The sequence below is a fragment of the Phoca vitulina genome, unplaced genomic scaffold (assembly GCF_004348235.1).
Source record: "Phoca vitulina isolate PV1807 unplaced genomic scaffold, GSC_HSeal_1.0 scaffold7, whole genome shotgun sequence".
NCBI classification, from domain to species: Eukaryota; Metazoa; Chordata; class Mammalia; order Carnivora; family Phocidae; genus Phoca; species Phoca vitulina.
In genome coordinates, this window is record NW_022589710.1 from 14,029,521 (window position 1) to 14,054,465 (window position 24,945).

At 38.9% G+C, this 24,945-nt stretch overlaps 1 protein-coding gene across 1 annotated transcript in view; it reads right to left on the reverse strand.

The window, feature by feature from the left end:
- Nucleotides 1–1,022: 1,022 nt before the first annotated feature.
- Nucleotides 1,023–24,945, reverse strand: part of CLEC14A (C-type lectin domain containing 14A) — a 33,613-nt gene continuing 9,690 nt past the window's right edge. The window contains exon 2 of the mRNA XM_032404983.1: nucleotides 1,023–1,080. The gene's annotated coding sequence lies outside the window, so the exon portion shown is untranslated. The remainder of the gene's footprint in view (nucleotides 1,081–24,945) is intronic.

Sequence of the window (24,945 nt, forward strand, 5' to 3'; positions counted from 1 at the left end):
ATGAAAGGTATGTTACGTGGCAAAAATACAATTAAAAAAGAACCATCTACAACCATCCAGCACAGATCCAGGAACCGAACAGATAGATCGATATAGATATCTCAACAAATGACAGATTATATTATTATTATTAATCATTATTGGTATATCTATAAAAGAAAGAGAATTAAAGTGATTCATGTTTTAAAATGCTTCTACTTCCAGTCATATAATTAAGTGGATGGTGTTAGATTAACTTTATAAAACTTTGCTTCATTTCTTCAAGTGTAAGCACATATGAAACTTGTGCAAAATATATTTTCATTCATTTTTTTTTCTATGATAAAGAATATAGTGGTATTTATTTGGGAAACTCAAAACATCTCACAGATATTACTGATAAATTCCAAATGACTTCAAGAGAATTAATCACTCTGTGCATCAGATTCTACATCTTTAAAGTGAGAATAATTAGATTAATAACAATTTATTACATTCCTATAAGATGAATGACACTGTTTATGCATATTTTAAAATAAGGTGATAAAGGCATTTTAATATTATACACAGCATATAGTTAACCATACTGAAAATGGCTTTGAGATTAGAAACATAAATGAATAAAGCATGAAGTGATACGCAAAGATTTGGTTGAGCCAGCTTTGAAGCGACATTTTATCAACAGCAATTGGGGAAAAGTTTGCTTTAAATACAGTTTTAAGTAGTAGAAGTAAGATAGCCCCCCGCAACCAAGATAGGTACCAATGATTAGTAAAATAATATCCAAACGAACTTCCTTCTGTTTTAGTGTGGCTCACAAATATATTTGTGCCACATATTTAGTGCCTGAGAACAATTGTGAAGTTAACCAACTCCCATGAATTAGAATGACAGCTTCAGTCCCCCTCAGATTTCATAGCAGTTATATAAAACTGTCAGTAACCAGAGTTTAAAATATAGCAGCAGGGCAGGCAGGGGAAGGAAAGAGAAGTAATATTTATTCAGTACCTACTTTGTAAGTGACACATTTGCTAGGTGCTTTATATGCCATCTCATTTGGTCTTCCCCAAGATTCCTATGAACTAGAAATCTTTCTTTCTCCTACAAGCAAGGGGGGTGGGAGAGGGAGAAGGGGAGGGAAAGGGGAGAAGAGAGAAAGAGAGAGAATTGTCCGGCATGTTAAAGCAGGTAGTTGGAAGAACCAGGACTAAAAATCAAACCTACTGACTCCAAGTACCACGATCTTTCTATCAGATCAGATAAGTCCTTTTAAATGTCACACAAAGTCCATTCCATAAACTACATAGAAATGGGAAAAGTTTGATTGTTACCTCCAGTTTTATAAATCACAGTGACCAAAACCAAAATGTCAAAATGTACCACTCTACTAATGGTCTGTACCTAAAGGAGAATAATCAAATAAATTATTGGCAAATACTAAAGGAGCTATACTGTTTTCCACAGAGACAATCCGATTGCCTACGAAAAACACCAGTTTCACCTCTAAGCCAAGTGTACCCATGTCAAGAACTCCACTGAGTACATCTGAGGCCTCCCCATACATGCTCTTCCTCTAAAGTGGGAGACATGGTAACACAGTGATTAAGTAAGGTGGTGTCAGGAATCAGAATGCATGGTTCGAATCCTGGGCTTGAAAACTACTGGCTATGTCACTATGGGCCAGTTATCCACTTATGTCTCGTACTCTTTGTTTCATTTTTTTTCTTTTTTTTTAAAGAGAGTGAGTGAGGGAGAGAGAGAGAGAGCGTGAGCTGGAGGGGGGAGGGACAGAGGAAGAGGGAGAGAGAATCTTAAGCAGGCTCCCTGCTGGACCGAGTGGGGCTCGATCTCATGACCCTGAGATCACGACCTGGGCCGAAATCAAGAGCAGGAGATGCTTAACCAACTGAGCCACCCAGGCACCACTATGTCTCATACGTCTTAACTGAAAAATGAGAATAAAAATAATTTCTTTTCCATAATGTTAGCAAAGTGACACATAAGTCCTTTTAGCATATTTTACACACTTTAATAATCCTTTTTGTTAACATAACTACCAGAGATAGCAATAGTTCAAGAACACTGAAAAGCAGAGTTTCCTTTTCACTTATGAAGATACAGTAAATATGTTCCAATTATTAGGAATTAATAATTCAGAAATTTTAAAATAATATTAGATACTACAACTTTAATGGTCAATAGAATAGGACAAAACTCTGGAGTTTAAAAAGGCAAAATTTTGGATGAGTAACATTAGTTTAGTTCCATAAACTATTGTAAACAGCTTTTAGGACATTAGAGACAAGTTTGAGTTCCTTTTACCTCTCTACTTAAACTAGTAAGGTGTTATGCTGTAACAAGAGTGTAATTGAAACACATTAAACTAATTTTTTTTAATCTGGCATTCTTCCCAATTAACAGGTCATATCATTATCAGGACACCAAATAAATAGAATCCACTGAATTATTCAAGTTAATAGAGTCTAGTTAAGAAAAGATGAGAAACTAAAAAAAAAAAAAATCCTTCCCAAATACTGAAAGCTGATATTATAAAATTATAAAACAACTTCTTTTCTTATAAGTTCTTTTTATAAATTATCTCATTGACTCTATGAGCAACAGGAGTAGCATAAAACGAAGAGGTAAATATGCAAAGCACAACTTCAAACAGCTGTGGACACTTTAAAGCTGAGGTCTGCCAAGTATTTCTTCGAAACGAGTGCTGTCTCACCTGCAGCTGCATTTCTCATCCCATTTGCAAACCAAGGATGAATCTATAAGAATAAAATTGATGACTGCATTGATTCCTCTGAGAGTTAATCCTTTTCCTATGGCAATATCTTCCCTAAAGTAAGAATCTCTAGAATCATCACAACTGATACCCCGTTATGTCCCATTTCAAAATGAAATAAAACTGACTCCATTCTAAATTGAGTATATATTCAAATTTTCCTATCATTTTTCCAACAAAAGCACAGAGGAGATGAAGGGAAAGCATTTGATAAGCCAAATGATGGGTTCTTGCAAAGATAGTGAGCAGCAATGAGCAGCAAGATGGAAAGTCAACCAGGATTTGCTTGGGCAAGACCCAGTTCATTCTCTCCCTACCTAGAGCACAGATGGCAAGACTTCCCAGTTGTTTTCCACCAGTCTATAAGTTCCCTAAGGACCATTTGTTTTTGATTTCTCAGTGCCTAGCCCACCATCTAAAAGATGCACCATAGTTAGGAGCAGAAACTGTGGATCTCAGTGACTTAATAGCTCTGTGACCTCAGGTAAATGACTTCATATCTTCACCTTAGCTGTAATTTCCTCATCTATAAAGTGGGGGAAATACTAGTACCTATATCATAGGATTGTTATGAAGGTTAAATAAGTTAACATTTGTAAAGTATTTAAAACAATACTTGGCACACGAAGAGTTTTCTAAGCACTCACCAAAATATCATTACATTAAATTGATGGATTTATTAAGACAAAGCAAAGCTTTAAGTCATTGATTTTGGTATTGGGGCCATTGCTTACCTCTTGAGTATCTCTCTCCCTACCTGTGGTCTTCTGGAGTCTTCCCCATGTGAGCATCTCACATTCACATGTCAATGAATTTTTCTAAGTACAGTACTTAATGACTTAAATTATGAATTCCTTAATCATAAGTGTTTTCATTTTTTTTTTGAAAGAGTGAGAGAAAGCACGCACGAGAGAGCACGTGAGTGGGGGGAGGGGCAATGGGAGAGAGAGAGAGAATCCCAAGCAGACTCCCCACTGAGCGAGAAGCCCAACATGGGGCTCCATCCCACAACCCTGAGATCATGACCCAAGCCGAAATCAAGTCAGACACTTAATGGGCTGAGCCACCCAGGCGCTACCAGTGGGTTGGCCTTTTTCCATAAGATTCTGACACTGATGGTTTCACTAACTGGTATTTGGGGAGCCTCCACTACAGATTCAAAAGACTCCACAAAGGAAAGTACTGCTTTCCTAGTGAAGGGATTGTGGGGGCTGTGATTGGTCTATAGTTGTAGAGGTGGTGTTTTTCTTTCTCAGTCTGGCATCATTTTTGGCCTTTCAAATTTCACCACACTATTACCAGAATTGCCTTTCACCCCGATAGCTCTTCAGAGGCCTTCTGTAAATCTCCCAAGTACAAGGGTGTTGTTGCCAACCCCTCTGTTACTGGTATCAATTTCAAGGGCAATGGAAAATCTTCATTCTGATATTCTTCCTCTTTGATATTCTTCCTGCAGACACTTCTCCTCAGGGGAACCAACCAGACTTTGTACATACAGAAGTTTCTCTAACTTTCTATATCCTCTAATACTCTTCTGGGTCTTGGTTCATGCTCCATCAATTATTCCAATTAAAAAAGAGTATATAACATGTGTAACCTTAACCTTTTCCTCTGCACCTTTTTCTATTTAGCTCATGAGATTAGCATATGCAATATAAAAATCAAATTTCCAAAGCACTTTGAGATCACTGAGCAAAATCAGACTTTATTTCTTGAATATTTTAGTTCATTAACCATTATAAGGAATGGAGAGTATGCTGAGGCCTGAAGAAATTGGGATTGTGAGCAGTGGGAATGGTGGTAATGACAGTGACCACTATTACCTCTGTCAACCTTATTATGACCTCCTGGCTGTGCAGCTGTAGTTGAAGATGCTTCAAAGGAGTGAGTTATTAGCATTCAGATGAGAAATCATAGGGTCTTACTGGATATTTAAGGCCATGATAAAGAGAATGAGAAGGAGACTAATGACTTGGGGAAAAAAAAATCAAATGACAGATATGACTATAAAGGGAGAGTGTAGGGTCTACATTTAATACATCAGAACAATAGTTAGCCTGAGTATATAAGGATGGTAGCTCAAGATCCAAGAATAATTCAAATAAATGTAGAGCTTCATTTCTTTCCCATAAGCTGCATAAAACTAGAAAAATAAACATTGGCCAATACTGTGAAATAACACATTTTGCAAAGAACTCTCTAGGAATAGGAAAACTTAGGCTTTTTTTTTTTTTTTTTTTTTTTTGGTCAAAAGTATCAGAGAAAGAAAACCAATGCTTAAAAGGCCATTTTCATTTAATTTATTTCTCAGAGACTTTAGTAATACATAATAAAATTGTTTAGTACTGGGAATAATTTTTTAAACAAAAGTCACACCTATTTACTCCTATTTTCTATCAGATTTCATCACCACTTAAAGGTTAGTTTTGAGTTAGAAAACATGTTTTAATAGTATGTCTAGTAAGTTAAAAACTCAAATAATATTCTTTAAAATCAAAGATTCATGATAACATGACTCTGTAAATAGCCTGGTTCTACATCTTTGTTTCAACTGTTTGTCCCCCAAAAGGATTTATTTCTTTTACAAAAATGACAAATTTTAGATAGCAAGTTTGCAATTGTGGGTTCTTAAAATATCTTGCTTGAAATGATTAAATTCATATTATTTCCTCACTGGAGTAATGCCCTATGTATAGATTAACATCCCTAGACAAGTAACATTGGTTAGTAATATTTTGCACAACTGAAGTGTTATGAGAAAAAGGTCTTTAAAAATTTGTTTTTCTTTTCCCTGGGATTTGTCTTTTTATGAAACCAGAGTGAGTCATCACTCATATGGGCCAGGAAAGCCCAGCCTTTGTTCTTTAGGGTAAAATTCCATTTGTCCTGTTATAGTATAAATAAATAATCGGAGTCAACAATTTTTTGGCATGAAAATAAGAAGGTGTTGAAAAATATACATTTGTTTCACATATTAAGAGAGATATTGGCAGCACCCAGTATTGTTATATTTATTAAACAAATTATTTATAGGCTCTGATTTTTACAAGGGCACACAAAAAATTGCTCTAGGGGCACATGGGTGGCTCAGTTGGTTAAGCATCCAACACTTGATTTTGGCTCAGGTTGTGATATCAGGGTGGTGAGATCAAGCCCCGAGTTGGGTGTGGAGCCCCCTTGGGATTCTCTCTCTCCTCTCCTTCTACACCCCCCACCTCCACATGCTTTCTCTTTCTCTCTCTCTCTAAAAAAAAAAAAAAATGCTCTAGATTTCATGAATTGTATAGCTAATGATTGACAGAATTTTTAGTTGATTTTCTCTTTCATTGATAAATAACTAAATTAAAATTTTACCCATGTTTTTGAGATTCCTGCTTCCAGAATTTATTTTCTATCTCAGTGTCCAGAATTAAAGAAAATGATTAATCAAAGTTATACATAAATTTTATCATAATGTACGGAAAAAAATACATAATAATCTCTTTGCATGAAACAATGCCTAAAAAATAATTTAGAATTATATTTAAATAAATCTTAATATGTTTAAATTTAAATCCTAACATTTAAGTTTTAATCTGAGGTAGACAAAATCATTCTTGTGGTATATTTGTCTATGATTTGATTATATGTAAGTGATGAATCATTAAATTCTACTCCTGAAACCAATATTACTGTATATGTTAACTAACTAGAATTTAAATAAAAATTTGAAAAGAAAAGAAAAAAAAAAGAGTGGGTCTTGACCTATAAAGGATTAGTATTATTATAGTTCCTAGGTTAGTATTTGAAAACAGAGATGAAAGTAAATGCAGTGGTTTCTAAAACTTTATTGAATTCTAGACCTTCTTTGAGTTTAAATTAAAAAGAAAATCAATCTTATTTTGTGGCTAGGTGGAGAAATTTTCATCTATATGGCATCAAATGTTTTGACAAACATGGAAATGGAACAAAGGTGCAGTTGTTAGTGAAAAAATAATTGTCACTGTGCAAATCAATGTTAATTTTATCATTCACACAAGAAATATTTTAATTGCCTACAACCTTGAGCAAGACACTTCTGATTCGGGGCGCCAGGGTGGCTCAGATGGTTAAGCGTCTGCCTTCGGCTCAGGTCATGATCTCAGGGTCCTGGGATCGAGTCCCACATCGGGTTCCCTGCTCAGTGCAGAGCCTGCTTCTCCCTCTCCCTCTGCCACTCCCTCTGCTTGTGCTCTTCTATCTCTCTGTCAAATAAATAAATAAAATCTTAAAAAAAAAAAAGACAATTATGATTCAAACAAGAACATGAATTTATATTCTAATGGGGTGAGACAGACAATAAACACATAAACATAGATATATTAAGAGCTATAGTGAAGATAAAACAAAGTGATATGAGATAGTGTTTCTGAGTAACTAAAATTGACTTGTCAGAAAATGCCCTTCTAAGGGGGAGCTATTTAAGGTGAGACTTGAATGACATGTAGGAGAATATCCTGGAAAGATTGAGGGAAAGGGAATTCCCAGCTGAGGACCTAATATGGGAATGATATATTCCGGAAAGCAACTGGAGATTGAGCAGAAGAGGATGATCAGGAAAGAAGTGGCCAGTGAGGAAAGAGGAAAAATCAAGAAAGGAAAGTGTTTCTATAAAGAAGTTTTCTCTTGTGCCAAATGCTCATGAGAAGTCCAGTAAGATAAGGACAATCAAGGGATCATTGAATGCGATGGAACGTTGGTAGTTGCTGACCTAACGTAGCACAGTTTCAGAGGACTAGAGGGTGAAGGCCGATTGGAATGGGCTGAGGAAAGAAAGGAATGGGGAAGAAATGGAGATAGCAAGTTTAGTCAACACTTTTGAAAAGTTTTTCTCCAAAAGGGAGCTGAGAAATATAGCAGGAGACAGAGGAAGAAACCAAGAGAGCATGTTTATATTAGTGGGAATAATTAAGTTCAGAGGGGTACACTGATGAAAAGAAGAAATACTTCAGGAAGAGAGTTCTATAGTAGGGAAGGCATGGGCTGGAGAGCATGCGCCCAAGTTTTGGCTTTGGCAGAAGCACGTTCATCTCTTATAATGGAAGGTGTGAAAAAATGGGTGCACAGAAAGCGGTTTGCATGTTGGGATGCAGATTGGCAGTTTGAGGAGATACAAAAATCATGACATAGTCTCACTTTGGAGAGTGGGAGACCGGCACATAGTCAAGTAGAAAGATAGCCAAGCAATAGTGACTACCCAGTAAGGATTTGTGGTCCTGAGTTGAAATTGGAATCAGTCAGCAGAACTGCATGATTGTCTCCAGACTTGTTCAGCTTTCAATGTGAAATAAGAAATAGTGGGATAACTAGAGTTAGAGTTTTTTGAGGAAAAGTAATATGGAAGAAGAAAGGAGCAAGATAGTTGCATCTTTTAAAAGTACATAGATATAATGCTGTAACACGAAATAGCAGCTGAATAAGGAATAAAGGAATAAAGAGCAATCATGAAGAATGAACAAGAATAAAAATTGATGATTTAGAGAACTTGGTATGTTCAAAGCACAGCTAGAGTAGGAATGAGAGAACGATGGGCAATAAGGTTAAAGAACTGAATACAGAAAATTGGAGGAACAGCACAGTTGTCAGTGGCAATTAGGTCAAGGTTATAACTGTGGGAGTGGCCAGCTATTGTAAGATGGGGAAAAAGATGCTGAAGATGAGGAAGGTCAAGGAACTATGAAGCCACATGAGGGTTGGGTTTTCACAAGGATATTGAAGTCACCAATAAAAATGATGGATACAGGAGTAGAGATGACAGAGATGCACATACTGAAGTGTTCTATGAACAAAAGGAAGGGACCAGGAAGTAAGCAGGTGCCAGCTACAGAAAAGGTGAGCACTGAGTGATGTATACAATTGCTGAATCATTATATTGTACATCTAAGGCTAATATAACACTGCATGTAAATTATTCTTCAGTAAAAAAGGTGGTATAGTCTGATATGAAGTGCAAAGATGTCTGAAAGTTTCAAGGATGGAGAAGAAGTTATACAAAGCATAAAGAGAACAGAGACACCAACTTCATTGTCAGACCTCAAGGGTTGTCTGTATTAATGTCCAAATTATTGTCTTTACATCTACATAAGTGGTATTGTGTGGACAATATAATATCTGTTTCATCGATGGTTATAGCTAGAAATGGATAGGATTCATTGGCGTTTAACCCTCTTGTTTAATTTTTCTTCTACTATATAAAGAAATTTAGCCTCACCCACATTACTCTAGACAATAATTAGCTATTACACATAAAGTATTTGAAATTATAATACATTCAACTCCATTATTCATTTTAAGAGTTTCCTTGCGTGAAATAAACTTTGACATCTTTGCCCTGGAGGAGGATGGGGGATTGTGGTATAGTGACGAGAAAGGTAAGACTAGGAAGAAACTAGTTCTTATAGGTAATAAGATTGCATGCTTACACTTCCGTTTTCCCTCTCCAACTGCAAATATAACAATTTAACACTAAAGAACCAACCTTCCTTTTGGCCACGTGAAGCTAATAACGCAAAATAATCAGCATATCTGGGGTACCATTTACAGGAACAACTTATAATACACACTTCTGCCAGTTCTTTTGACAAATGTATGGCTTGGCTGATACCCTATGATAGATCTATTTCACCTGTCTTTTTTTTATAATGTATCTCACAAGAAGGATAAGCAGAAAACATATTATACAACACAACTGTTTGTTTTCTCATTTCACGTTCATGTTTACTTGAGTCACGAATGACATATGATCCAAACCAGTAACACATGTCTGTGCCTGACAGGACATTTTTCATATTTCAGGTCTGGGTTACATCTTCAGTAGCCTGTGTTATGAATCTAAGTGAAGTGAAACAAGCTTCTCAGGTTCCCTTCTCAGGTATGACATACTTCAGTGTTTCATGGAACCAGAAATGAAAGAAAAGGGTTGTTGTTGTTGTTGTTGTTGTTGTTTCTATTCTATTTCTGGTAAACCTTTAGCTTACTTCTAGACTCTGTAAACTTGGCTAAATAATTTTAATGTGGTGTTTCTTCTTTCAGTCAGAAGTTGGATACCTAGCCCACGTTTCCTGTCCTTCATCCCACCCCTTTCCTCTGCACACCTTTGATCCTGTTGGGTCACACAGGTGTGGGAGCAATTCCCATATGTCAAATGATTGTTCATACCTTCACACCTTTCCTGATGCTTGGAATGCTCTTAGCTTCTTCAGCCACTTGGAACATTTCCAGACATCCTTCAATACTCAGGTGAAGCATCACCTTCTTTATGAAGGCTTTCCCATCTACCCTATTCATCTCTCTCACAGTTAGTCATTCCCTCTCTTTTCTTTCTATGTGCATTTGAACATATATCAGTAATTGTCAGAGTGGCCATATAATGTATTGTCCAGACCAGGGCACTTTTAAGAGCACAGGGGTGCATTGTGAAAAATTACACTGGGATATCGGGCATAGATGACTGTCCTGGTTAACCAGGGTACGTGGTTACGCTAATGATAGCACTTACAGCATTGTATGGTGGAACCATCCTCCTCCTACAATGAGACTGTGAGGGCAGGCCTATTTTGTACCTCATGCAATGGCTAGTGGTAGTTAAAAACTTAGTGGATATCTACTGCTTTATTGTTACCTTTCTTCTAGTAAAAGTGTCTTTAGGGACAGCCTACCCCATTCTTTGGATGCTACAAATTCCCACCCATGTCGTTTGGATGGAGCTGAATCCACCCCTACTTTGGCCCATGTGGGTAGAGACATGGCTCAGATTCCACTGGTCAAGGCAACACCAATCACAGGCTAGTCCCCATCAGTCAGTGATTGGTTCAGATCTGTACATGATGACGTAGGGCCAGTTTGGGGGATTTTTTTTCAACCTGGGAGGAGAGGAAGCTCAATTTCCACTTTGGTTCTTATACTGGGAGCCTGGAACTGCCAGGAGACCCCTCCCCTCCAAGAAGAGCTCCTCATGAAAATGAAGTAAACATGGAAGAAAACACTTCCAAGAAACCACTGGAGCTTTTTTTTCCTCCAGTGTTACCTGATGCTACATTGTTTTACCTTGTATTTTTGGGTTACATGAGCCCATAAATTCCTCTTTTGTTGAAGTCAGTTTGAGCTGTTTCTGTCTTTTGCAGAAAGGTAGGTTTGTTTGTTTGTCCTGACTGCTGAGGCCTGGGATACAGGAGGCACTCCGTAAGTCCCAGATGAATGAGTTGAGAGGATGGATAGGTGGTTCCTGGTGGGCAGTCTCAGGCCTATGAGTGACTATAGGTCACTCTCCCACTGCAGCTCCCTAGACCTCTGGCCAAGTTACGTGCTCTGTCCAGCGGTGCCTCCTTCAGGGAGAGCTCCTGGAGCCGTCATCACAGGCTCTCATTTTTGTTTCTTTTTCTGTTTTATAGGCACTTTTGCCATTGGTGGTTTGATAGTAATTTGGGGACAGCTGGTGAAGTAAAAGGAGATATTACTTCCAGCTATTGCTTATAAAAGTGACCAGAAGTTTGAAATATACTATCAACACGAAAACCATCTTCCCCTAACCATTCTCCTGTCCCTTCTTTTACCAAGACAAAGGGTCTGTGTCCAAGCACATACACACTTCAGAATACGAATGTGGTCTTATTTGCCCTTTGAACACTGCTTTTGAACAAGAGGACTTTAATAAAAACATAGAGAAAGAAAATATTTTAGGGGTCCCAGATACCAAAGCCTATGAAACTTTTAGTGGTAGGGAGGGCATGGATCGTGTCATAATCATTATGTAAACAGACCCTGCCTGGGGTGAAAACTCACCAAGGATACCCCACACAGCTCAGCACCATAGTGAATATGATTTAGTTCACTTATGTGTCAGCTCATTCTGGATTCTGGGGCAAGTGAACTGTCTGACAAAATCTGACTTCAGAATCCAGATTTTATTTATTTATTTATTTTTAAAGATTTATTTATTTATTTTAGAGAAAGAAGGAGAGAGCATGAGCAAGGGAAGGGGCGGAGGGAGAGGGAGAGAGAAGCAAACTCCCCGCTGAGCAGGGAGCCTGATGCGGGGCTCAATCTCATGACCCTGAGATCACAATCTAAGCTGAAACCAAGAGTCAGATGCCTAACCGACTGAGCTATCCAGGCACCCCAAGAATCCAGATTTTAAATGTTCTGAGGGCTGGAAGTGGGTGGCACATAGGGAATGCCATTTTGATGAAACAGTATAAACATGTATTTGGAATAAATTGTATTTGGGGGATTGTTGGATAAAAAGTCATTTCTATTCCTCTAAACTAAGCAGTAAATAGTGTTAACATTAGTATATAAAATGACAGGTTAATGTCATCCCACCCATCTATCAGTTATTAACCAACTTGGTTCAATGACTAATTTAGGCGTCAGGAGCTCTTACCAGTGATGATTGTGACACAGGAACTCTGGAGCTACATTCCAGAGGCCCAAAGAATATTTTCTCCCTTTTCCTCTATAGTTTTGCCTACATGGCTTATATTATCTCATGGGGGTATTGATCCTCCATGCCCCAAATCTGTTCTCCACACTGCTGAGTAAATTTTTTTTAGCATCATAAATTAGATGCTATTATTTTCTTAACTTAAAACTCTTCACTGGATTTTTCATTCACTTAGAATAAAATCCAAACTCCTTGGCATTTTCTATCTGCCCTGTCTGCCAGGTCCCTCTATATTCAACTCATGTCATTCATATCCTTACTCACTAAATTCCAGCCAGAGCCTTCTTCTAAAGTCTCAAATATGCTATGTTCATTTCAGCCACAGGGTCTTTGCACATGCTGTTCCCTCTGCCTGGAAGGTTGTTCCTTCTCTCTCTCCTTACAACTACCCCGTCCATTTTTTCTTGCATTAAAGTCCTTTTTGCATTTGGTAATTGCACATTTGTGTATCCCTTTATTTACTGCCTCTCCTTACTGGAGTGTAAGCTCTAGGAAGGCAGCTTGGGACCTGATCTGCTTTATTTATCACTCTGTTCACCAGCACATAGAAGGTACTCAATAAATATTTGTTGAAATAGAATAAACTCACACTGATGGCTCAGGATTACCTTTCCCATTCCAAGTGACCATTAAGTGACCCCCAAGGAGCACTACCCTCTCTTCACCAGTCCTGGGTACAAACTTGCCCCAAAGAGGCTTCTTAAAATCATAAATATTAGAGCTAAAAGGTACACTAGAGATACTAGTTTACAGACAGAAAATTTTGAGTTTTATAAAGCTGCAATGACTTACCTCAGGAGGGATCACTTCTCTACTCCTCTAGATTCCCTGATGAGGGAATGTTTCTGAAACACTCTTGGTCTCTTCCCCCTTGAAGTTAGAGTGAGTTGGAAGCTTCTGAGTTTGGGAGAGAAACTAGGCATGCAGTTTCAGGCCCTCAGGCTCTCGCATTAAGGGATCTGTCACAGGACCTACACATTTTGCCCTGCTCCTTGTCCCAGGTTCTCAGGGGTAAGCTCTGCCTCCTGGGCAGGCCCTCAGCTGTCTAGTTGTGCTTCTGACTGCGGATAGTGGGATAGGTTTGTCTCATTCTGGGTTCAATATTTTCAGGGCCAAGGTGCCTACATATTTAAGCTCTGTTCTCAAATCTAGCTTTTATTAGTTTAAAAGGAAATAATTTTCTGATTCCTCTGCCTATTTTCATTGGTTCATAACTGGGTGAGCTTAGCCCCTTTGGATCTCAATACCAAAGCTCTACAGTTGGTCACTGTCAAAATTAAGGACTAAAATTCATATCTTCCGAAGCTCTAGCTCTGATTTCCAATGTGTAGTGCACATACCTCAGCCAATTCCAGCTCAGCCACCCCTGTACTGTCTCTGCTACCATCAGTACCCCCTGACCCATGCTACAGGGGCAAGGCTGTCCTCCGACCCATGTGTTCCCCGTGCTGATGTTGACTAAAGACATATTTATAATAATTTCACCATGAACATGTTTTGAGGCTAATGAAATAAGTGTTTATGGAGCCAACTTAATAGGAAAATTGGGTAATAATCAGATCAGTGAGATAAACATAAATACATAATTATGAGTTAGGTTATAAAAACATTTTTTATTATCAACATGTTTATTTTTACTTTTTCTCAAATTATTTTGTCATATCTCTAATTTTTTGTTTTATTTAACATTGTTTCAAGTGGCCCCTTTAAGGCTATCATTTCACTCTGACATTTATCTGGATATGAGATTAGGATATTAATCCTCTTCTGGTTGATGCATATTTCAGTTAATTGTTACTAACAAGAGAATTATATTCTGCTTTATTATTCCCATAATACTTGTAATATAGTATTTCTAATGGACAAACAGGTGGACCTTTTCCATGTTTAAGTGAAGTATAAAAAATTATTGGGTATGATTATGACCTTACTTATTGAAATACATTCCTCCCCCAGTCATCCTAGAAATAGAGGGGGAAAGAAAATCATTGGTAATAAAAAAGCAAAAGAGACACACCTCTTTACTGAAAATCCTTAATCACTCTCTACTGTCCCAACGTAAGCAAAGAGCAAAAGAAATAATAATATAAGTAAAATAAAACTTAAAGAGCAAACAAACAAAAGGGTCCCCCATGTAGTTATGCTTTTCTTCTCTAGTGGTGTTCAGAAGGGTAAAGCCATTTCACATCATGCATTTGGAGGAGCAATGGGTCAATGGATGTTGTCACCTAAGTATCACCTCATTTTCCATTAGAAAACTGACCTTCCAAACTTTTGTCTGTGTCTAGGTGGCATATGTCCTTCTCAATTTGGAGGCTGGGTGCTATATTTCAGAGATTCTTGTGTCTTTGATATAGCTAGATACAGACTTTTGATCTCTTACATTTTTGTTTCTTCTTCTTACTATTAATCAGCCAACAGATATCTACAAAAGAACACCTTCTGGATGTAAAAAATAAGCTAGATCTTGAAGAGATCTGAAAAAAAATAGTTTCTGTGTTTTAGTTCCTATTAGCTCAAAGCTTATTCTTGGTTTGGAAATAAACAGATGTGTCTTGATATTCTTTTTGTTGATTTTAATGCCACAATACTATTTCCTTAAGTAAGCCTTAACTCCAGTTATGACCATTGTCTCCCTTGACTCATCCTCCATTACTTGGAGTATAGGCTAAGCTAATGAGAGAGACTTCAAGACCCAGGGACTTGACCCTGATAGAAGTTTATTTCTTGCTCCTGCAATAGTCTGGAGGTGGGAAAGCTGGTATAGTGGCCCTACTCCACAAAATTATTCAGAGACTCAGGTTTCTTTCATCTTATGCTTCTACCATCCCCAAGAGTGGTGTCCTCATTTTTATGTTAAAAGACTGGTGGATGCCACATGTGTTTCAACCTTCAGAAAGTAGACTGTAAGTCCACGATATGCAATTTCAGTTTTTGTAGTGTAATAGGCATAACTGTGTTTACCAATACTCAGTTCTTTTTTCCTTATGGGCACACAGAGGGTTATACTTCTTCACTCTCTGTAGTTAGGCACAGCCATGTGACTACTTTTGACCAGAGCAATAGGAGCCAATGTGGCATGAGTCGCTTGTATGCCGCGGTTTTCATTGCTGGTACTTGACTCTCCAACCCTTGCTTGCCTTGTCATGATGACCATAACACGTATGTTGCTGTGGAGGTGCTAGGAGACAGGAACTTGTAGTTATCCCAAATGAATGCAAAGAAGTTCCTGGGCTTGCAGGAGATGTTAGTGAGCAAGAAATAAACTTGTGCTGTTTATTCCGCAACATAACCTATCATGCAGTGACTATGACGGCAGATGAGGTGGACATTGTACATTATTTCTGCCTGCATTTTGTCGGTGAGAACATAGTCACATGGGTAATCCTGGTTCAAGGGCTAGCTGGGCAGTTTATACTCTGTTACTATGGAAACAAGGGAAGCAGATAGCTGGGGCGGGGGTGGGGGTGGGGTGGGGGCGGAGCTTCATTTCCTTGTCTCACACTCCTGTGTGGTACTTGCTTGGAATGCCCTCCTCCCACTTCTCAATCTGTGCACATCCCACACATCCTCCAAAGCACAGCCTTCTGCAAACCCCTCATCATTCTGATTTCTCTCCCCTCTAAATTCTGATGGCTCAATGGTTATAACCTTTTATTATGTGATTCATTCACTTAGAAAGGGTTATGGGCTACCTACCTACCCCCAGGCATTGTGCTAGACACTGGGTGTATGATGGCGACATAATCTCCAACTTCCAGAGCTTGAAACTTCCACCTGCCTAGCACAGTGCCCTACCCAAACTACATGGTTAATAAATAATTCTTGGTTGAATATATGAATTAGCAATATGATTGCATGCAATTAATATTAAGTGGCAGAGCACTACTGTCAGATAAGAGACAGGGGAAAAGCCCCAGGTAGACTGTAGGATACATGAAGACAGGGATCATATGTGTCTCAAATTCTGCCTTATCTTCAGTGCCAATCATGGGCCTGGCACAAAGTAAGTGCTTAGTATGTTTCTATTGTTTTCACGGAGAATTGCGGCCTGACAGTGGCATCTTAAAGACTCTTGGGACATAAGATTGGGCTGGTGCATAGGATAGGACCAGATTTTGAGAAGTCAGTCATGGATTTTTGGGTCATGTGCTAAGAAATGAGAATCATAAGTTTTTTTTTTTAAGGGGGCTGTAGAAAGATTAAACTGGTTTTCTGAGTGGATTTGGATATAAATATTGTCTATGGCCATACCCCTAAATGCACCCGATCTTGTCTGGATATAAATATATATTTAAGTGAAGGCTATGGCGATGAAAACCTAGTTTGGAATGGCAATGGTGGACATCAATATAAAACGGCAAATCTAATGGATATGTCAAAGAGATGATCAATAGGAATTGGTAATGTGGAATATAAGGGTTAAGGAAAAAAATGAATTGGAAAAGAATATTTGAGGGTTCCAGCCTGAAATTCTCGAATGAGGGTCGTACCATTAAAGAGATAAATGTTACAAAAGGAACCTGTGATGAGTTTAATTTGAGCCATGTTGTATTTGCTATCACAGGAGGCAATCTTTGTGGGGATGTCAAGCATGCAGCTGAGGCCTGGAGAGCAGATGCTGTCAGTAATGAAGACATAACCTTGGGAGCCACATTCTGTGGACATGTAAGATCTGAACAGACATCTGCTCAGATTTTATCTTTTCCAGCATATATGAAGGTAAATAAGACTGTCCTCAATACAACTGTCAAGTGGACCTGGCCCTCTTGCAGACTCTTCCCCCATCAGTGGAGCCCCTGGACCTTCTGTAAGTGCCAATGTAAAACAAAGAGAGGAAGGTACCAGATCATTTAAAGAAAAAGTAGGGTAGAGCATGGCTGGAGGGATAAAGAGTGGTGGAAGGAATGCATCCCAGAAAAAGAAGGCAGAGCTGGGAGGTGCAGAGGTCCAGAGCACAGGCACATAGGCAATTTCTATAGAGCTAGAGAAGTGAAAGATGTGTGTGTCTCTGTATGTGTGTGCGTGCATGTCAAATGCACGTGCATTCAGAAAAGATCAGCAAATGTGTCTCCACCAACCCTGCCCCTTACCTATGTTTCAAACCACTTACCCCCATTATTCAATAAGGACTTCATGCCGTTTATGTGGACATGAAAAAGAACATGAAAAAGAACCAGAAACCATGGTTTCTGCCCTCACAGCACCTATCCATTAACGGTGATAGAGAAGGTGAATACATACTAACTGATTGATTTACTAAAATTGTGTTAAGTGGAGAGAGAACTATGTGCTCTTAAATTCTATCAATGTTGCCACCTCAGAGTAAGAAAGTTAAATAGAGCTGTACAGAATCAAGAAGTATTTTGGGTCAGCTAACACTTTGAAAATAGCTCATTTGGGAAAACACAAGCCTGATGGCTTGGAGGGGAGGGCCTGACTGTGGACACACAGAGCCATGCCTACCTCACATGCCACCCACATCCGGGCACCCAGTACAAAAGGTGAACTCAATGAGAGGAGAAGCCTACCTTCAGCTTTGGAGGCCTGGAAATATCTATTCAGCATTCTCCCCATTTGCTTCCAATTTCAGTCTGTAGGTCTAACTTGGGTCTCAAGAAACAAGGGATATAAGGATGGTGGAAAGATGATACAAGTGGGCTATCAAGATGAGAACAATCACAGTGGAGGTTTTCGGTAAGAGCAAAAGGACCATAGATGTGCAAATTATTTTTAATTTGTATTTTCTTTTTTTTTGTCTATTGGATCACAGATCTGTTGGGTAATAGAGTCTGGGTTCGTCTTGCTAGCTGGAACCACTAGAGATCGTAGTTCCACAGGCTCTTGAGTAGAAAGGCCAGTGTGCCCAGAGATCCCTGTTCTCCTCAAGTTACAGCTATGGGACTGGGGACTGTCCTGTTGGATAGGTCCTTCTACAGGCAATTTTATCCCCAGCAAGAGTCCATTGCCATGTGTTCTTCAGCTTAGAGTTTACTGTCTTCCTTGGATCTGCCCCCACCTTTATTTCTCCCAAACAATGGTACCTTAGAAAATCCAACTGCTGCTTTGAGCTATCAAGACATCTGACACTGGTCTTCAGAAAGGAGGACGTGCGGCACGGTGGATAGAGGGGGAAGGTGTTGGAGGGATTTTTGGAGAAACAGATTCCATCTGGATTTCTTATTTAGGGATGTCTTTGTAAGAAAAGAGGGAAGGAAGAGTGTCTCCGTTTTTAACCATGTGGGAGGGTATGTGTGGGAACAAAGAAAGACAGACTTTCAGGGATACAGATAAAAGAATTCTGTTTCATACTTGCCTGAGTTAATATGTATTTACCATGAAGTGAAAACTTGTATAAGGTATCCAGGGAAGCTTTTAGTAATAATGCATAATATAGTGATGAAATTCTTTTTTAAGAATTTAAAATTGTAAAAACTTGATTATTCAGTGTAAAAATGTGTATTCATTTAAGCGAATTTATTATCATTTCTGCCTAATTATCATTTAGTTAGGAAACATCTATTGATAACTTGCAATGTAAAGGTAACTTATTTTTTTACAAAATGTGTAAGGTAGAACTCCTCGCTTCAGCAGCATGTGGTGTAGTAGGAGAGATGAAAAAAATCTGTACCAGTAGCTTTAAGAGAGATTCACACAGTGGTGAGGATTTCAGAGAATTGGTTTGAGTTTTAGGTAGCTGGGGAAGATATCTTGGAGGAGGTAGCACTTAAACTGGGATAGGCAGTATAGACACATTTCAGCGTGCCAGCTGGTGACGGCTGGCATTCCCGGTGGCAGGAATGTGTGTGAAAATCATGGGGCTGCAATTAAGCAAAACCGAGTAATTCAGTTTAACAAAAACACAGGGCACAATATGACAGGAGTGTGGACTAACCTAATAAGGTCTTGGAAGGCTCTGAGCAAGGCTCGAAAACGTGGACTTCAGTAGAGGAGCCTGGGATCCTACTGAGAAGTGGAGGCGAATGATAGAGTAGTCCATTATGAAGTTAAATGTAGTAACAAGCCGGGGTAAATCACCAGAAGGAGAGAGATGAAGAGGAAAGGGGAAAAGCACCATGATGAGATTTCTGTTTGTGATGGTGATTTAGGATGGAGCAGACTTGATGTACAGTCCAAAGGGAAGACCAGGGCACACTTGGCAAAAACAACAAAATTACGTTTAACCAAAGACCATTGTTTGCTATCCTTGGTCACATTTTAGTGCTTTTTTTTTTCTTTCCAGAGTTATGGGCCAGTAGTTATAGACTTGTTTTCTGGTTCTCAGGACTCTTGAATTATGTTCACTAGTTTGTAATGACATTAAGACTTCCTAAAACCTGGAATGGGTGTGGTCTGAGTGATTTATATTAAATTTTCTGTCATCAGCAGAGATGGGGCTCAAGAATTGAGTTCTGCTACTGAGAAATAAAGAAATTTCTATGTGTATACTTAGAAAAAATTGTATATGCTCTTAGCTTTGTCTGTGAAATAGAGGTAATGTTAACTGCCTCATATAACTCTTGTAAGAAAATGAATATAGAGACTTAGTACAGTAACCTGGAGTAGAATAAGCATGCTTCAAATACCCTAGTAGCAGACTGAAAAGGGAAGATATGAAATGTCCTTATTGTGATATTTATAAATCAGTTCTTTCTGATTTTTCTTAGTGCCACCTAGTAAATGGTCATTCTAGGATTCTCTTCCTCTCACTTGATCACTTAACCATAGGGATGATCTAAGTTCTAGGAAGTTTAAATACAGCCCTGGTACTGGGGGATAGATACCCAGTCCCATGGTTCATGATCACTAGATTTGTCCAATCTGGTTTAGAGTACATAGACATACAGTCTCCATTGCTTTCTGGCTGTCTACATCTATGGTTGCAAGTTATATAAGTTTATATATACACATATATAATATATATATAAGTTTATATATATACACATATATAATATATATGTGTATATATATAATATACACATATATACTATCATGTTATATTGTATATTTCATTATATATAGTTATATTACATATTTTGTTTTAGATATATTTTGATATATATATTTTATATATTTTTTATATATTTTATATATTTATTTTATATATTTATTTACATATGTATTTGTATATATAGATATTTATATATATAAAATCACCACAGATGATTTCAATGATGAGGTAGGTTTAGGAACCACAGATGGAGTAAATTGCCATTCAGGCAAGGCAAGCCTATGGCAGCAATTAATTGATGTAGTTTGAGGAGATTGTCAGACTATCAACACTGCTCTGCCCTATTTCCATTCTCTATTCCCCAGCCCCAAAGAAGCCCTGAAAACCAGAAGAATTGAAAGCAGAGTAGTTATGAAAATCAGCCTAGCAGCCACTGGAAGGAGCAGAACAGGTTTGGAACTTTCCAAGAGCTCCATCCACAGAGAATTATCATTATTGATCAGTCGGTAATTGTGCCATCTTCCCCATATATATTTTTAAGTCTTAACTCCCAGTCCCTGTGAATGTGACCTTATTTGGAAATAGGATTGTTGCAGTGTAATTAAGTTAAAATGAGGTCATACCAAATTAGGGTGGGACTTAAATCCAGGACTGGTGTTCTTATAAGAACAGGGAAATTTGGATACAGAAATAAATAAGAGGCACACAGGGTGGTAAGCAGTCCATGTGGTGACAGAGGCAGAGACTGTAGTGATATAGCTGTAAGCCAAGAAACATCAAGGATTGCATCAACCACCAGATGCTAGGAAGACGCAAGACGCAATGAATGATTCTTTCCTAGAGATTTCAGACATATCAAAGCCCTGCCAACACCTTGAGTTTGGACTTTATCCTCCAGAACTGTGAGAGAATAAATTTCTGTTGTTTTAAGCCAGGAAGTTTGTGATAATTTGTTAAAGCAGCCCTAGGAAACTAACACAGGTGGTGATGTCAATGTAATAAGCCAGAGATGGAACAAAAACTAAAAAGGAAGATTTGGGGAAAGAGATGTGGGAAAAGATGGGGGTTTGCAATGCTCCAACACATTTCTGGGAATCTAGGAAGGCAGATGCATGTGTAAAGCTGTGTATTTGCCCAGGGAAGATCTGAAAAGGCCCTAATTTCTCCAACTCTGGGTGATGCTGAGGCCCTGTGAGAGCAAGAAGCGAAGCCTAAGGCAAATTTATAAACTGAGCATTGAAGGCCTGCCCCCACCCAAGAGCCCCTTTACAAATGGTGGCAGATTCATTGGTCCAATAATTTAAAGAAATCTCTATTTAATCATTAGCTGACCGCTAAGCTAACTGAACAGAGTTAGAGTTAATTCAGTGGTTACACATTACAGGGAATACAGACCTTTCAGAATCAATCAAGGAATGTTACCAAATAAACAGCAGCAGCCAAACTGTGGTGTGGTTATTAGGGTGTGGATTTACAGAGTTGCCACATTATATTATCTAGGACAACCAGTTTTCAACAAAAATTCATGAGCTATACAAAGAAATGGGAAATCAGTCACAGGAAAGAAGCTCAAAAGTAGCAAGCGAAAAACAAGTCAAAATATACAGAGAATCTTCAATAAAATTGAGTGGTTTTATCAGAGATCATGAAGCCCAGAAGGCAGTGGGATGACTTAGGCAAAGTGTTAAAAGGAAAAGATGACCAACCCCCAATTCTATATCCAGCAAAACTATCCATCAATAAACAAAGAAGAAATTGAGACATACTCAAACAAAAATTGAGAGAATTTGTCACCAGCAGCCATGCCCTATAAGAAATACTAACGAGAGGGTGGAGCAAGATGGCAGAGGAGTAGGAGACCTGGATTTTGTCTGGTCCCAGGAATTAAGCTAGATAGGGTTCAAACCATTCCGAACACCTACGAACTCAACAGGAGATCTAAGAAAAGAATAGCAGCAACTCTCTGAACAGAAAAGCGACCACTTTCTGGAAGGTAGGACATGCGGAAAAGTGAATCCGAGGCAATATTCGGGAAGATAGACGGCGGGGGAGGGCGCTTCCGTAGCCGCTTCTGGCAAGTGATAGAGCAGTGGAGCACAAAATCGGAACTTTTAGAAGTCGGCTCCGCTGAGGGACGTCGCTCTAGTGGCTAAGCGGGGGGTGAAACACTTGCTGGGACAGTGTGGTCTCAAGACCCTTGGGGTCACAGAAAGACCCGGGGTGCCTGAGTGCGGCAGAGCTCCCAGGTATCGGAGCGGGGAAGCGGCTGCAAAGACGGAGCTGAGGAGTGGGCTCTCAGCTCAGGGTTGCCATAAACCGTGATCCGCGGCACAGTCGGGCCACTGCTCCTCCAGCGGGGACCCAACAGGCGGCAGATCCAGGGACACTCCCCTTCTTCCCCCGGGAGGGGCGGCACGGGAGCACACTGCAGGGATCTGCTGGGTTTGGAGACTCCAGGCTGAGTCGGGTGCCAGAGACAGAAATGCTCGGTCACAGGCCGGGGGAGCACGGAGTGCAGCCGGAGACCAGGGAGACAGGAGTGACTGACTGCTTTTCTCTGGAGGCTCACTGAGGAGTGGGGCCCCGAGTTCTCGGCTCCTCCAGGGCGGAGATTGGGAGGCCGCCCTTTTTACTCTCGGCCTCCAACGCTGTATGGAAAGCTTGCAGGGAACAAAAGCTCCTGAGAGCAAACCCGAGCAGATTACTTAGCCCGGACTGGACAAGGGCGGGTCAATTCCACCTCCGGCAAAGACATTTGGGAACCGTGGCAACAGGCCCCTCCCCCAGAAGATCAGTGAGAACAGCCAGCCAAGACCAAGTTTACCGATGAATGAGAATGGCAGAACTCCAGCGCTAGGGGAATAATGCACATAGAATCCATGGCTTTTTTACCATGATTCTTTAGTCTTTCAAAGTTAATTTATTTTTTAACTTTTTTTTTTTTGAGTTTTTCTTTTTCCCTTTTTCAACCAACATCTTATCAATCCCTTTTTTAAAAAACATTTTTATTTTTCATTTTTAGAGTCATATTCTATCCCTTCATAGTAGTTACCCTTATTTTTGGCATATATATATAAGTTGTTCTCTCTTTAAAATTTTGAGATACTTTCTTCTAACAGATCAAAATATACCTTAAATCTCCAGTGTATGGTTTTGTTCTACTCTCCTGCCTGATCACATTCTCTCCCTTTTTTTCCTTTTTTTTTTAAATCCTCTTCTTTCTTTTTTCAAACAACTTCTTATCAATTCCTTTTATAAAATTTTTTATAATTTTCATCTTTACATTCATATTCCATCCCTTCATCATATCAACCCCTATTATTGTACATATAGAAGTTTTTCTTTCTTTAAAATTTTGGGAGGCACTTTCTTCTAACAGACCAAAATACGCCCAAAATCTAGTGTGTGGCACTGATCTACGCACCAGCCTGATCATATTTGATCATATTCTGTTTTTTTGTTTTGTTTTGTTCTGTTTTTGTTTGTTTTTATCTTTTTCTTTTTCTTTTTTTTTCCCCTTCTTTCCCTTTCTTTTCCCCCGGCTTCAGGTCTTTTCTGATTTGTTTAGAGTATATTTTCTGGGGACGTTGTTACCCTGTTAGCATTTTGTTCTCTCATTAATCTATTCTCCTCTGGACAAAATGACAAGACAGAAAAAATCACCTCAACAAAAAGAACAAGAGGTAGTACCGACTGCCAGGGACCTACTCAATACGGACATTAGTACGATGTCAGATCTAGAGTTCAGAATCATCACTTTAAAGATACTAGCTGGGCTTGAAAAAAGCATGGACGTTATTAGAGAAACCCTTTCTGGAGAAATAAAAGAACTAAAATCTAACCAAGTCAAAATCAAAAAGGCTATTAATGAGGTGCAATCAAAAATGGGGGCACTAACTGCTAGGATAAATGAGGCAGAAGAAAGAATCAGTGAGATAGAAGACCAAATGATGGAAAATAAAGAAGCTGAGAAAAAGAGAGATAAACAACTACTGGATCACGAGGGCAGAATTCGAGAGATAAGTGATACCATAAGACGAAACAACACTAGAATAATTGGGATCCCAGAAGAAGAAGAAAGAGAGAGAGGGGCAGAAGGTATATTAGAGCAAATTATAGCAGAGAATTTCCCTAATTTGGGGAAGGAAACAGGAATCAAAATCCAGGAAGCACAGAGAACCCCTCTCAAAATCAATAAAAATAGGTCAACACCCCGACACCTAACAGTAAAACTTACGAGTCTCAGAGACAAAGAGAAAATCCTGAAAGCAACTCGGGAGAAGAGATATGTAACCTACAATGGTAGAAACATTAGATTGGCAACAGACCTATCCACAGAGACCTGGCAGGCCAGAAAGGACTGGCATGATGTATTCAGAGCACTAAATGAGAAAAATATGCAGCCAAGAATACTATATCCAGCTAGGCTGACATTGAAAATAGAAGGAGAGATAAAAAGCTTCCAGGACAAACAAAAACTAAAGGAATTTGCAAACACGAAACCAGCCCTACAAGAAATATTGAAAAGGGTCCTCTAAATAAAGAGAGAGCCTAAAAGCAACATAGACCAGAAAGGAACACAGACAATATACAGTAACAGTCACCTTACAGGCAATACAATGGCACTAAATTCATATCTTTCAATAGTTACCCTGAATGTAAATGGGCTAAATGCCCCAATCAAAAGACACAGGCTATCAGATTGGATTAAAAAACAAGACCCATCGATATGCTGTCTGCAAGAGACTCATTTTAGACCCAAAG